This window comes from Giraffa tippelskirchi, chromosome 6 (assembly GCF_054371585.1).
Source record: "Giraffa tippelskirchi isolate mGirTip1 chromosome 6, T2T-mGirTip1v1.2.pri, whole genome shotgun sequence".
Lineage (NCBI taxonomy): Eukaryota > Metazoa > Chordata > Mammalia > Artiodactyla > Giraffidae > Giraffa > Giraffa tippelskirchi.
In genome coordinates, this window is record NC_137280.1 from 100,218,885 (window position 1) to 100,234,367 (window position 15,483).

The 15,483-nt window shown below is 36.8% G+C and overlaps 1 protein-coding gene and 1 pseudogene across 1 annotated transcript in view; one reads left to right on the top strand and one right to left on the bottom strand.

Annotated features, from left to right (window-relative positions):
- Positions 1–15,483, bottom strand: part of CHSY3 (chondroitin sulfate synthase 3) — a 276,544-nt gene that overhangs the window by 171,714 nt on the left and 89,347 nt on the right. The gene's annotated exons all lie outside the window — the stretch shown is intronic.
- Positions 13,790–14,539, top strand: LOC145511212 (proline-rich protein 13 pseudogene; annotated as a pseudogene).

The following is a 15,483-nucleotide window of genomic DNA, read 5'->3' on the forward strand; positions in this document are numbered from 1 at the left end:
CAACATCATTAACTTGCCCAGTGAATTCCTACCGAGGTCTTACATATTTCATTTTGCAGGGAGGACAGGAGCTGTGGTTGGAAGGCTATTTCTGTGCTAAATAATATCAGTTACCTTTTGAATTCCCCTGTCAATCAAGTTTATATATAGTAGTTGACAGAGCAATGGTAGGGACCAGTCAGAATTTGCCAGTCTCAAACTGCAGATTCTTCAATGTTATATCTAATTTTCTTTCATGCTATCCATGGTAAGAAAGACCATCTAATCTCTCGCCACTTTTCTAGGCATGTAGAAAAAACTTAACTCTCTGTATGGTCTATAAGAAATCAGCAAAAATACATTTTGTAAAATATGGTGTGATTAAGACTGTCTTATACTGTCTCATGACTGAAGTTAAAATGGAGACTCGATGCAGCTATGAGACTGCCATACGGTGCATGAGGCAGGGAATCTGCTTCAGGTTCATACATAGTCTTCTCTCTTACAGTGCAGCCTCCCCAAACTAACCGCTTGCACGTTCAAAGCACTCAAGACATTTCCCTTACACTAACCAAGTATAGGCTTAATAAATTAGAGACCCACTGGGCTTTCATATTAAAAATATTTAGGCGAACTGCTGTCATTTTGAAATTGTTTCAAACTCATTTAAATTGGATTCTCTCTCTGCTGGAAAAGCGAGGAAAAAAAAAAATCTTGATGATGTTATTCCTAATGTGGAAAGAACTAACATCTCCCTGGAGGTTGGGGTTATACAATTACACAGTTACCAGACAGGCAGTGAGGGAGCCCTCCATGGAGCAAGGGCAGTTTGCAGTATCTTATGGCTCGCTCATTACAGGGAAGGATGGGGGTGGCACTGGATGAGTACACAGGAGGTATAAGTGGGACCCAGGAAAAGCATCTATACTGGTTAGTTATTTTATGTGGAATAAACTGTTCAAAATTTTTGAGAGGTGCTTATAATACCTGACATTAGGAAAATGTGATACTCTGAGGCATCATAGTCATTCATGCCATCAAGTTTCATTTTTTTTAACAAGTTTTGCTTCATTGGATTCAAATAGCGTGTACTTTAATGCTGCATATTTAGACAACAAGAGTATCCACCTATGTTAGGTTAAATTGCCTGACTCATTTTCCCTCTTTGCACATTTTAATAACACAGAAGATAAAAAACGGAGTTGCGGGGAGTGGAGGGTGTTACATTACAACCTGGGTGTTAATTTCTACCACACTGTTCTTAGGATGGTCTTTAATATCCTGTGAAGATAGTTTTAGACTTCAACGTCCTATAGTCACTGCTTATATATGTTTTATTGAAAACTTGCAAATTGGAGGCAGAAGACACAATGATTAGCTCTCATTTACCTTTGGTTGGGCCCTTCCCCTTTGTATGTTAAACACAATGGTTTTAAACAGCTGATGAAATTCTCATAAACACTCTTTATTCATTTCCCAAATTTATTTTCCATTATATTTTGCACTTATTACTATTATTGTACTATATTTAGCTTCATGATAGCTATTGTGAGACACAGTGGGAACCAGACTTACAGAGAAATTAAGTCACAGCACAGTCAGAATCAAAGGAATGACTGGGGTCCCTTGCGGACTGTACAATTTCCGTAGAAGTAATGTATACACCCAAAACCTCTTGGTATTTACTAAATTCCATATAACTGGGTTCACCAGCAGTGGTAACAACTACAACCTCTTTTTTTTGTTGTTGTTTTTCTGCAGAGTAGGGAAAATTTAAAAATTGAAACATAAAGTAAAAAACTCAGAGACTATGCAGTTCATATGTTGAGGCTTTCCCATATCTGAAGGGGGAGTTGAGGCTCCCATTATCTAAGAGTATGCCCTGGAGAAAATTATTCTAACCTGGAACATCCTAGGAGGTATTATGAAGTCTTTCAAGGATTTTGATAAGTATTCTTCAGGAATATTCAGGGATATTCTAGTCACTGTTTCTGGCTTCCAGTGTCTCAAGTTTATGAGTCTACCTCAAGTCAAGTTTAACGTATCTCAAGTTTAAGTCCATCATTATGTGACTTCAAAACACTGTTACTGGGAATGTAAACAGGTATATCCACTATATACAGATTGGAGGTTTGTCAAAAAACTAAATATACAGCTACCATACGACCTATCAATTCCACTCCTGGGTATATATCTGAAGAAAAAAAAAAAGAAAACACTAATTTGAGAAGACACATGCAGCATAATGTTCATAGCAGCATTATTTACAATTATCAAGATATGGAAGCAAGCTGTCTATCACCAGATGAATGGATCAACAAGATGAGACTGATATATATATATATATATATATATACACATATATACACACACACACACACACACTTATATATCTATATGTATATACATATAGATGCACACACAAACAGTGGAATACTATTCTGTCATAAAAAAATGAAATTTTGCCATTAGTAATAACATGAATGGATTTGGAGGGTATTATGCTAAGTAAGTCAGAGAATGACAAATATAACACGATACCACTTATATGTGGAATCTAAAAAAATACAACAAACTAGTGAATGTAACAAAAAAAGAAACAGGCTCACAGATAACAGATAACAAACTAGTGGTTACTTTTTTCGTCTTTCCAAAGAAAACCAAAATAATAGAACAGAATAATTCTGCATTTACCATTTAAGAAAAATTACTAGGAGAAACTAAAAGAACACATCATTCTCCAAGAGGACATGGCTCAGAATGGTGAAAACAGAGCTATTCTAGCAAGCTTACTGGTCTTCCAAGTTAAAGACCTTTTTGAGCAGCCAACAACAACAAAAAAAGAAGGCAGAATAGATCTTTAGTAGCCATAATCAATTCAAATAACTGCCAATAATAAGCTAGTATAGGTAGAAATAGATATTCACTAATTTCACAGGTACAGAATTAAAATTGTTTTCTACATTAAAACTATAAACCAAATTACCAAATCTATCCAGGTCCCATAATGAGGGGAGGTATTTCCAAAAGCAAATTCAGCGCTTAGAGGACAGAAGAAATTTAACCTACTTCCCCATCAAATGAGCTAAATCATTCATACCTATAAAGAATAATGTGTTAATTACCACCATACTCCGTGTGTCTCTTCTGAGAGATGGAACACAATTACACAAAATGCATGTTGGTAAGATAATGAACAAACAAAATGCATACTGGCAAGAGAATAAGTAAACAATAGCAATAAAAACTTCTACTTTCTAATTTCATTAAAAACCTCAATAATTAGAGAAGTGAAAGTCTTCATAACTTTTATGAAGTTGTAGTATATTTTGAAAATATGACACATTTGCTCCTTTCTTACTTTCTAAATATTTATCGTAACATGAATTTAGATACTGTTTTACCCTTTTCTGAAAAGGGAAACAGCATTGGTAAGGCAAATTAACTGAAGCAAAAAGAAATATTAACATTGATTCTAGTTTTGACAAATTTTGACAGAATAAATTTTTACAGTGTATGTTATATATGTGATAATGTGTGTGTGCATGTGTATATACATATATATTGTGTGTGTGTGTGTGAGAAAGAGAGAGAAAACAGGTTGTGATAGCATTCTTTGCTGGTTAAACACATAGAAGGCTCCATTACCATGGAAACCATCAAGAGAAACAATTTTTTTTTCATTTATTCTCTTCTCATATTTAGCAAGATGAAGAAAAAAATCAGGTTGCACTGTTGTAGTTAGAACAGGATTTCAGTTATGACTCAAAATAATAGTAATGAAAAGCTCCAATATTGTTCATTAAGTACTATTACTATTGGGGGCACATTATCGGTGGTGGTAGAAAAGATAGCATTACTACATCTATAGGCATCGAAACCAAGAATTTCTTAGGACAGCGCTTAGTCATGTGTGTGTGTTCAGTTGCTCAGCGTGTCCGACTCTTTGCAACCTCGTGGACTGTAGCCCACCAGGCTCTTCTGTCCATGGAATTTTCCAGGCAAGCATATTGGAATGGGTTGCCATTTTCTTCCCCAGCGGATTTTTCCAACCTAGGGATCAAACCCGAGTCTTCTGCATCTTTTGCTTTGCAGGCAGATTTTTTTACCAGTGGGCTACTAGGGAAGCCCATACTTAGCCATGATTCCTGAGCTATTAATAAGATTATGTAGATGGTAATATATACTTATTGGAGAGTGAATCAGGACAAGATTCTTGTGATTAAACCCATCATCTTAAGCAAGTAATAAAGAAAACAAAAGTGCAATACATAAATATAAATATAGCAACAAATAAACAAATATCCTGCCTCCAAGGATTATTATCTTATAAATCCAATTATACGATTTTATTTATCTATTAATATTTGACAGTCACTTCTTTACGGATATTCACTGCACACCAAATTCTGGGGACACTGAATGAAACACAGCTCCTTCTCCTTTTCTTGTGAGCCTACAAGAAAGCTGAGAAGGAAAAACCTGTAAATAACTGAAAATGTTATGGTGTGGAGGAAAGTAGATAAAAGTCTGTACAAGGACAGATCGGAGCGCAGACATGTAGCATCTCTGGGCGGGGATCAGCAGAAGAGGCAAAGGGATTCCCAGGGGAACAACACAAGCACTTCATCAGCCAAAGTTATTTACTCCTTGGATGAAAGTCAGTGATTTCATGTTTATGAACTTGGGGTGGAGTCCAGATTCCTAGGCCTCACTCCCAGAGTCTCTAATTCTGCAGATCTGGCAAACAGTCTGGGAATTAAAAATTTTAATATGCATCTCAGGTGATTCAGACACATGTGGTTGTGGGTGGAAAAAGACCACCAGAAAGGCAATGTGAAAGTCTCAAGGAGGTACAGAAGGCTTTCTTCAAGTGAGCAGATTATGAACTTTAATCAGTAAGATGTGGGGGAACTGGAAAAAATTTAATAGGGGGGATCAAATTTGTGTTTTAGTAAGATCTCTAAGACAACAGTGTGGAGAAAGTATATGCATCTCATTCTTAACATCAATAACCCATGAAAATAAGATGTTCTGATATTCTTCAGTAAAGCATTCATTGGAGCTTATTTTCCATTATTTCAAGTGGAAAGAATTATAATGCATAATAAATAAATCAACCCAAATCCTTAACATTTTTCTAAAGCATATTTTAAATAACTACAGACTTTCTAAAGCATATTTTAAATACCTACAGACTATTATTATATTTCCAGATAGAACAATATGATTGTGAAACCACAAAGCTTTGTGAAGAGTATCATAGCTTCTCATTTCAGTGATATCAAAGATGCACAAACTTTTAGCTGGTACTCAACTTAAGGCATCTTTACTAAATTAAAATCGTACAAACTTTTCCAATCCAAAGATCAAATGAAAATATTCTATGATGCTTTAGTTTCAAAAACCAAAATGAGTTCTACCAGGAAAACATGAACCAGGTTGTCATCTGTGGGATAAATCTACAGAAAGACTGGCCAGTCTGGAAATAGATTAATTAGATAGAAATTGCAATAATCTAAGTGAGAAGAGAGAGGGATTTGAACTAAGGAAAAGAGGATCCAAGTGGGAAGAAAGAATTGAGTGGAGAAGTGATGGAAATAAGAGATATTTGGGAGATAAGATCAATCAGGTAATAACTGAGGGAGATGAATGCGTTCTGGAAGGCAAAGGATGCCCAGTTTTCTTGGCTTAGTGATGGAGAAGCTGATGTTGCCATTCATGGAAATAAAGATCACAAGAGGAGGCAAGGGAAAAGACAGACAAGGGCAAAATGAGTTGTTCTAGAATGTATGTTACAGTCTAATAATATTGCCATGTTGATGGTAGCTGTAAGAACTCCTCAAATAAGCAGATGCTAAGTTCTGTTCAGTTCAGTAGCTCAGTCATGTCTGACTCTTTGCAATCCCATGGACTATAGCTTGCCAGGTTTCCCTGTCCATCACCAACTCCTGGAGCTTACTCAAACTCATGTCCATTGAGTCACTGATGCCATTCAGCCATCTCATCCTCTGTCGCCCCCTTCTCCCCACGACTTCAATCTTTCCGAGCATCAGGGGTTTTTTCAAATGAGTCAGTTCTTAGCATCAGGTGGCCAAAGTATTGGAGTTTCAGCTTCAACATAAGTCCTTCCAATGAACACCCAGGACTGATCTCCTTTAGGATGGACTGGTTGGATCTCCTTGATGTCCAAGGGACTCTTCCAGAGTCTTCTCCAACACCACAGTTCAAAAGCATCAATTCTTCTGCGCTCAGCTTTCTTTATAGTCCAACTCTCACATCCACACATGACTACTGGAAAAACCAAAGCTTTGACTAGACAGACTTTTGTTGGCAAAGTAATGTCTCTGCTTTTTAATAAGCAGATGTAGAGACTGTTATTTAAATGACAACATGACATATTTTGAAAAAAAAATATTTTCTAGACGAAATATTAGGCTAGAGCCACAAAAATTCAACAAGGCTGGCTGGTAGTTAGGATGTCAAATCATTTTTCTAAATAACCAAACTCTAAGAAATCTGTTTGACCTAGCAGAATCACCACAAAGTCTTTCATAACAAGAATATGTTCACTTCAAGAGACAGAGTTACAGCATCCTGTGAAAAGTACAGGCTGAACCAGAAGCAGAGTACTACAGAAGTGTTTATTATCTCAATTACATTTCATTATTTATCAAGTATGTTAAATAGTTGGAAATAGATGGATGCTTTCAATGTAAAAAGCAACATTTCTGGATGCTCATTAAAACACCAGGAGAAGTCTATCTAGGCAAGAGACATAGCGATTCATCCAGCAAATAAGGACCTGCTTTCTACTGAGTTAATATGACTTATTTAAACATATATCAAATCATATTCTCTCTTTAAGGAGGAAAGCAAAACAGCTGAGGTAGGAGAAGTTTGCTATTAAAAAATTAAAAATAAGAGAACCTAAAAAGAGCATCTCTGCAGTCTTCAATGGCAATTCCCACATGAGATGACCAGGCAGCGGGCACCCAGCTGTAACCCCCAGGCCACTTCCCAGGAAACACAGCAGTTACTACAAAGGAATTGCATGTCCTTCAGCCCCATTCTCCCAAGAGTAAGTTTCCTTGTTCAAGAGGCTTGAAGAGGGTTAGGGTTGATTTTCTCCTCTTCTGGCAATACTGGAAGTGGAAACAAAGCTGTTTTTGTTACTTTTGTTACTTTCTGAATTTCCTGTGTTAAATCCACTTAATGTCCCTGTTTAATTTTGTATTTAAATAGGTTCCAAAGCTATGTTTTAGTAAGCTTTATATTTTGCAACAAAAGATTGTTTAGAGACATTTAAAAAATTTGTTTCAGAACCTTAGCATTCAAGATGTCTGAAGAAAACAATAAGTAAGTGTAAACACTGGTCAAGAGAAAGGAATATGGGGTGAGATTTCCTTGAAAAGAGACTTTGTGAGAGCCTGTCAAATTTCTTATTGGAGAAAATAAAGATAATAAGGACTTCTCAGGAGATCAGTTCAGCGAAGCAACATTTTCACTTTCATTGCTTTCCCCTGCCATCAGGATGAACCTCCATCCTTACCACCACCCCAGTCAGTGCCTGCAGACACTAAAAGACCTGCTGGAGAAGCAGTGGGGGACGTTAATGACTCAAGAAAGCCTGAGGCAACCGAGAGACTAGCTTGTTAGGGAGTCTCAGTTTCTGACTGGGGAAAAACAAGCAGCAGGAATCCAAATGTGGCACAGCCACTAAACTCCAGAGTATCTGGAGGCAGGCAGCACCCTAAATGCAGACCTTTCACACTCAAACCTCTGTATCTGCATCTCCGCAAACAAAGATACTGCCAACGCTATGCTTTCCCTCAAAGGACTTCAAATACCATAAAGCAAGTAGTTTAAAAAAAAAAAAAAAGGTAAATCTGGGTTATCTCAGTGTCTTTCAATTTTCCTGGCTCTTGCCCTCATCCTGTTCCTCCTTATCATGATCAGTTGGTTACAGTAGCCTCCTAAGACCCAGCTCTCTTCAGGTCCTCGCCAACTTCACCTATACCACACCCCATTCTGATGTATCTCTTGATCATCTTTCCCATACCAGCCCTCCTCCCCAATCTCCTCTACAACCTCAAGAGCCTTTACTGAATGGTGTCCATTGCCTACTAAATAAAATGCAAGCAGAAATCCTAGGTCAAAGACACCATTCTGGCCTCATGTCTAAGTAATCCTCAGTGTGATCTCTATGCTTCAGGCACTCGAGGGCTCTTCTCCTTGAATTGTCATTAACACTTATGAAATGGTGGATACACAAAAACATCAGGTATGCCACTCAGCTTTATCGACTCACTCTACACACAGGATCTATCATACAATCTATGCACGGCCTAATTTCCTGATTGTGTCTTTATCTTCCCTTTTAAACGGAAATTTCTTAAGGGTGATGATAACATCTTTTACAACTTTTTGCCCTTCACAACAGATTAGTAACTAAATAAACAAACGACATAAAGGAAAAACATAAGAGAATGCTGAATTTTTGACAGTATTTAAAGGTACCTGGATAGAATCTTAGGACAGTATTTTCAATACAAATTAACACCAGCAACAAGGTGTATATTGTTTTCCATGCACTGCACATTAAGAAACTTGTTCAGTCACTTAGTTGCGTCCAACTCTTTGCAACCCCATGGACTGCAGCGCACCAGGCTTCCCAATTCTTTACCATCTCTCAAAGTTTGCTCAAACTAATGTCCACTGAGTTGATGATGTCATCCAACCATCTTATCCTCTATGGCCCCCTTCTCCTCCTGCCCTCAGTCTTTCCCAGCATCAGAGTCCCTTCCAATGAGTCAGTTCTTTGCATCAGGTGGTCAAAGTACTGGAGTTTCAGCTTCAGCATCAGTCCTTCCAATGAGTACTGAGGGTTGATCTCCTTTAGGATTGACTGGCTTGATCTCTGTAGTCCAAGGGACTCTCAAGAGTCTTCTCCAACACCACAGTTCAAAACCATAAATTCTTCAGTGCTCAGCCTTCTTTTTGGTCCAACTCTCACATCCTTACATGACTGCATTAAGAAACTAACTTGTTGAAAATTCCATTTGATTACTCAAAGTGTAATCCAAGGACACATCATTGGTATCACCTGTGAGCTTGTTAGAAAGGCAGACTGGCTCCACTCCAGACCTACTGAGTCTGATTCTTTTTCTTTAAAGGGATCATTTTTAAATTCTCCAGGCCAGAATGCTAGAGTGGGTAGCCTTTCCCTTCTCCAGGGGATCTTCCCCACTCAGGAATCGAACCGTGGTCTCCTGCATTGCAGATGGATTCTTTATCAGCTGAGCCACACAGGTCATCCAACACTATAGGTTAGGGACCCCTCCTTACTGATTATATCTACACAGGATTAGATAAATTCTTAGAGGCCTCAAACAATAAAAATATAAACCCTTCCTATATGCAACTTAAATGACAATAATAAAATTTTAAAGTATAAAGCTCTGATTTTTTTTCCACTAATGAATACTGCAATGCCTTTCTTAAAGATATCAAAGTCTTCTATAAGATTTTTTGAGGATATTTTGCTGATGTGCCACACCTGTGCTTCATCTATCTTTTGGGTAATTCAATACAGTATTTTAGAAAATACAAAACTTTATTAACAGTTTAAATATTGTCAAAATCTGTAGCATAAACTGTTAACCTCATAAAACATTTTCAAACACATGACCCCAGCCCAGAGCCTCATGAAGCTTACCGCCTTCTGATTCATGACACAACTGGTTCTTTAGCACTTGTTGCCCTCAACCCAGAGACTTTCAGAAGCCAGAGAACCAACTCTGCAGCCTAACACCGCTCCATCTCTATCACCTTGTGTCACACTACATGACCTCGTCCTCATCCAGACAAACATTTTATGCACAGTCCTAACTCGACATCTTAACCCAAATTTCCACTGTTTGGAAAATGTTCCTCTTTGTTTTCTGCCTTTTTGAGCTCAGTCCTGAAGGTGATAATCAAGTATAAAATCCAAGAGCATGAGTTCACTGACCACTCTAAAACCCCCAGTATCCCAAATACCCACCTACTTCCTGCAATACTTAGATTATTTTTGGCACACATTTTCCACACACACCACTGTGTGTAATCATGTGTTTTTTTATTTTATCTTTTTAAGTACAATTTGCCAAGCAGACCAAGTTCCATGCCTGATCCTCTGGGATTTCTGTTACCTTTAGGAATACTCTAAAGAGGCAAGGGAGGAGATGAGTATGTGCTGTTGATAGTATAATGAGGATAAATGAAAAAGAAAAAAGGTATGACTTAATGTATTCTATAGCCAAAAATAAATTATTTGGGGAATTACATGTGCAATACCTCCCTCCTTCAATAGAAAGCTTTAGAGCTGATCACATTTCCAATTTGCAGTTGAGAGTGCCAAAGTTCTTAGGGCAGAAGTTATTCATTATTATCTGACTGTAGCTCTAAACAGATATAATAAAGATTGTTAGGCTCTTTTCTAGCACTTTAATTTGAAATCTTACCAGAAATATCTATAGATTAAAAATTCAGTTAGAAAGAAATAATTAATTTTAAAACATCACAGGTTTTTAAAGCTCCATATCTCCAGAATGTTAATGTAAAATGAAATTGAAATTCAGTACTGTGTTGAGTCATATACAGAAATATTTACTACAGAAGTGACCTTTTAAAAATTAACTTTTATCAATAATAATAATAGCTTCTTTTAAACTATAACTTTTAAAAGTCTTGGCTAATTTATTAATCTAAATGATGGTGATTTTTGCAAAACCAGACTCTATAGTTATCTTTTAAAAGGTTTATATAGAGTTTTAACATGTGCTGTTGAAATAGAATTCTCAAATTACTAATTTTAAATATACACACAAACCATCATCTTCAGATAACATTGAAATAATATTCACCTAATCCAATACTTGACATAATGGCATAAAGTTACTCATATATCATAAAAAAATGCTACATACAAAATAAGATTGAGATTGTAAGGATATTAGGTTACAAAGAAAATAAATTAAAACATGCATAAATATAATTTTAAAGTGACAAGTATATTCAAGTCCTATGTTATTATCTTCTAGTATCATAAATTTTATTTCCCCATCTCCTAAACAGTATTCAAATCACTTTAAAATAAAATATTCATATTGAAAATGATTGATTTTTAGAGATTTGCAAATAAATAACTCAGAACTTCCTCAATCCACAAATACCAATTTGAAAACTGAAATATATTTAGGTCTTCACATTCTCATCCTAATCAAATCTCATATGTTTTCCTCATCCTATCTCTTCCCTGTTCAAGCAGATGTTATTAACAAATAAAAAAATAGGAAAAACAGAAATAGCTGGGTAACTCTAGCTTCTATATTTTAGTCACTTTTTTACTTTATCATTTAGTCATTAATAAAGATCAAGTTCCTATTTACTTATCTACTCTAGAGGAATTAAAATTTTCCAAGTATATAGAACTATATCACTGACATTCAAAGATATAAAAATTTTAAATATTGCAAAATATAAGTTTATTTAATAAAAGATGTTGCATTATTCACTATTAGCCACAATCAATCTCATACTACGGATCAGATAAGAAAAAAGGATAGTTTAATTTAAGAAAAGTAGTTGATTGGTCACTATATGGAGAATCCAAAAACAAACAAGAGGCAAATTCCTTCCTACATTCTAGCATTTCAAAGTTTACAGTATAAAGCAAGTTTAAAGATCACATATATTCAGAAAATGCTTAACTTCTCAATAGCTTCACATGTTTCAAAACATATTCCTAGTACATATCTCAAATAAATAACATTCTCAAAGGAAAAACAAAAAGAAAACAAAAAGGCTATCCCATCAAACTAGTCTTTAAATGAATAAATATCCATATTACATGAGAGATTTGGGTCAATTCTAAAATTTCAATTAAAAATGTTCTGAAAACTGGACAGCCACATGCAAAACAATGAATCTACACCCCTCTCTTACATTACCCACAAAAATCAACTCCAAATGGATTAAAAACTTAAATGTAAAACCTATCACTGTAAAACTCCTAGAAGAAAACTTAAGATCCTTGACATCAGTCTTAGCAATGATTTTTTTGGATTTGATGTCAAAAGTAAAGACAACAAAAGTAAAAATAAGTAAGTGGCACTATGTCAAACTAAAAAGCTGCACAGCAAAGGAAACCATGAACACAATGCAAAGACAGCCTATGGAATGGGAGAAACTGCAAATCATGTTAACTTACTTGCCCTCCTCCAGGGGATCTTCCTGACCCAGCGATTGAACCTGTAACTCCCGCATGACATGCTTTACTAGTCAAAATACATGAAGAATTCACAAAACACAAGAGCAAAGAACTAAACAATCTAATTTTTAAATGGGAAGATTATTAAATAGACATTTTCCCAAAGAAAACATTAAATATAGTCAACAGGTACATAAAATTGTGCTCCACATTATTAATCAGGAGTGTGTAAATCAAAACCACTTGAGGTATGACCTTATACCCCTAAGAATGACTATCCTTTACAACACAAGAGATAATAAGTGTTGGTGAGGATGTGGAGCAAAAGGAACTTTTTGGCACTGTTGATGAGAATGTAAATTGGTGCAACCTCTACAGAAAGCAGTATGGAGGTTCCTCAAAAAATTAAAAATAGAACTATTATATGATACAGGAATCCCAGTTCTGGCAATGTACCTAACAGAAATAAAAACAGAATCTCAAAGAGATATCTGTACTCGCATGTTCATTAAAAAGCATGATTCACTACAGCTAAGACTTGGAACCAATATAAGTGGACAAAAATAAATATGGTATGTATAAAATGGAATATCATTCAGCCATGAATATTTCTGACTATTTTTCAGAAAGAACATCCTGCTATCTGTGACAACATGGATGGAACTTGAGGACATTATGCTAAGTGAGATAAGTCAGACAGAGGAAGAAAAATACTGCATAGTATCACTTATATGCGGAATCCTTTTTAGAAAAAATGCTAAATTCTTGGAAACAGAGTAGAAAAGGGATTGTTGGAGGTGGGGGACAGGGGAAATAAGGAAAGGCTGGTAAACTTCTAGCTATATGATTAACAAGTTATGATGATTTAATGTATTATATGGTAACTATAGTTAATGATATGTATTTTATAATGGAAATTTGCTAAGAGAGTAAAACTTAAATGTTCTCCTACACACACACACACACACACACAGATAAATATGGGAGGTGATCGAGGAGGAAATCCTTTTACAATGTGTGTGTATATATATATATATGCATACTTTAAAAATCTTAAAATTTCATTCATCATTTAAGACCTCAATAAAGGCTGAAGGAAAAAAAAAAGCGAACATCTCTCACACAGTAACTTTTCTATGCAGTGTGGACCAAGAATAAGATGTTTATAAAATGTACTCTAGCTTATTAAAAATTTACTGAATTTCCTATATATCAATTTTAATAAAGGAAATAAGTTTTCTGAATCTCAAATCTCAGCACTAAAATGACCACAGTAATTGTCACCATAACTCTGAAGTCACTACTTTTCAACAGTGAGCATCATAGCTATACTGACTACCGGTAAAACTCGTGCATCAATGCTTTTCTGATTTAAACATGAGGTAAATATGAAATTCTATACTAAGTTATCAAAAATACTAATTCTTTAACATCTATTTTCCAACAAGTAAAGGAATAAATCATCCTAAAAAAATAAAAGATATAAAAATTGATTCCGGGTTACCAGGCAGTGAGGGAGGCTAAGAAGCACAAGTCCGCCCAGGCGGTGGTGTAAGAGTGACCGGACATCTAGATATCCCAGTTTCCTTCTTTCTCCATTCCTGGGCTAAAGGAAACATCTGAACATGTGGAATCCCAATGCCAGGCAGCCAGGACCATTTCCACACCCCCCTAACACTGGGTATCCTGGAGGTTGCAATCCTGCCCATCCACCACCTGCCAACCCTCCCTTTCCTCCAGGCCCCTTTCCCACTCCCCTAGGAGCACCCCAGGGGAATCCAGCCTTTCCCCCTGGTGGGCCCTGTCATACTGTGTCACAGCCAGGATATCCAGGATGCCAGCCCTCAGGTCCCTACCCCCCTCCATACCCACCACCTGGCCCTGGCATGTGTCCTGTGAATCCATTGGTTCCTGGTATAGTAGGACCAGGAATAGTGATTGACAAGAAGGTGCACAAAAAAATGAAGAAAGCTCATAAAAAGAAGCAGAAACACCATAAGCATGGCAAGCATTCCTCCTCCTCCTCTTCCAGCAGTGACTCTGACTGAATACAGGGCCTGGACCCTTCCCTCAAGTCTCTCCAGTTCAGCTCTCCCATCAAGCTTCAGCTGTCATCTTGTACTGGGGGAAATTAACTCTTGCTCCCCCTTCACCCCCACCCCTGCAGTTCAAGCCTCATTCTGCTGTTCAGCACTAACTAGCTAAGACAAATCAGAAAAGAATTGCCACGGGCTAGCAAAGGCCATCTTCTCACTGCTTGGATAGAACTTTTAGCTGATGAGTTTGACAGGAGAACTGTTTTTAGAAGATGGTAAGATTTGAGCTAATGCTAAAGACAAGTCTAAGATCTGTAAAATGTGATTTTTTTTTTTTTTTTTACCTTCTTTTGTAATACTTATGATTGAGGAGATGCTGTCGACATTGAAGTATGGAAAGGAAAAATGACCTGTGCCTTTCTTGTAATTGTAGCATGCCTGGGTGATTTAGTGGCAAATAAACATTTCCCAGCAGGAAAAAATAAATAAATAAATAAAAATTGATTCATGACATCTTAAAGGATGGTATTTCAAAAAAAAATCCGTATAGGTCAGAAGTAACTTTTGGGTGCTTTAAGGTACATATGGATTTCCCTGGTGATTTAGCAGTAAAGAATCTGCCTGCAATGCAGGAGTTGCAGGTTCAATCCCTGGGTCAGGAAGATCCCCTGGAGGAGGGCATGGCAACCCTCTCCAGTATTCTTACCTGGAGAATCCCATGGACAGAGAAGCCTGGTGGGCCAAAGTCCATAGGGACACAAAGAGTTGGACACAACTGAAGCAACTTAGCATGCATGCGCATTAGGCTCATAAACCAGCCCTACCATGGGACATTTAATTTTCCTCCTTATAAAAAGTTCAGGAAAACTGGACCACAACATCTCAAGTTGCCCACAGAAGAACTGTAAAATTCTTCTCCTTTTATTCTTTGGGATTATTTTTTAATAAAATATTGTTTTATCCTGTCTGGCTCACCCTTCTCTGTTTTGCCTCCTGAGCACATGAGCCAAGGACAGAAGGGAATGGAATCTTTTTCCCCCACTTTGCCCAGGAGCAAGACGGCCACCCACAGGGCCCAGTGTTACCCTGCCCTTGGCCAAATCTAACCTGAGCCACCCCACTACAACAAGGTCCCTGAGATAAGGCTTCCTGCAAATTTTTCCTTAATAATCAGTTCACCATTAAGGGTAATCATCTACCAGATGAGAGGGTGAA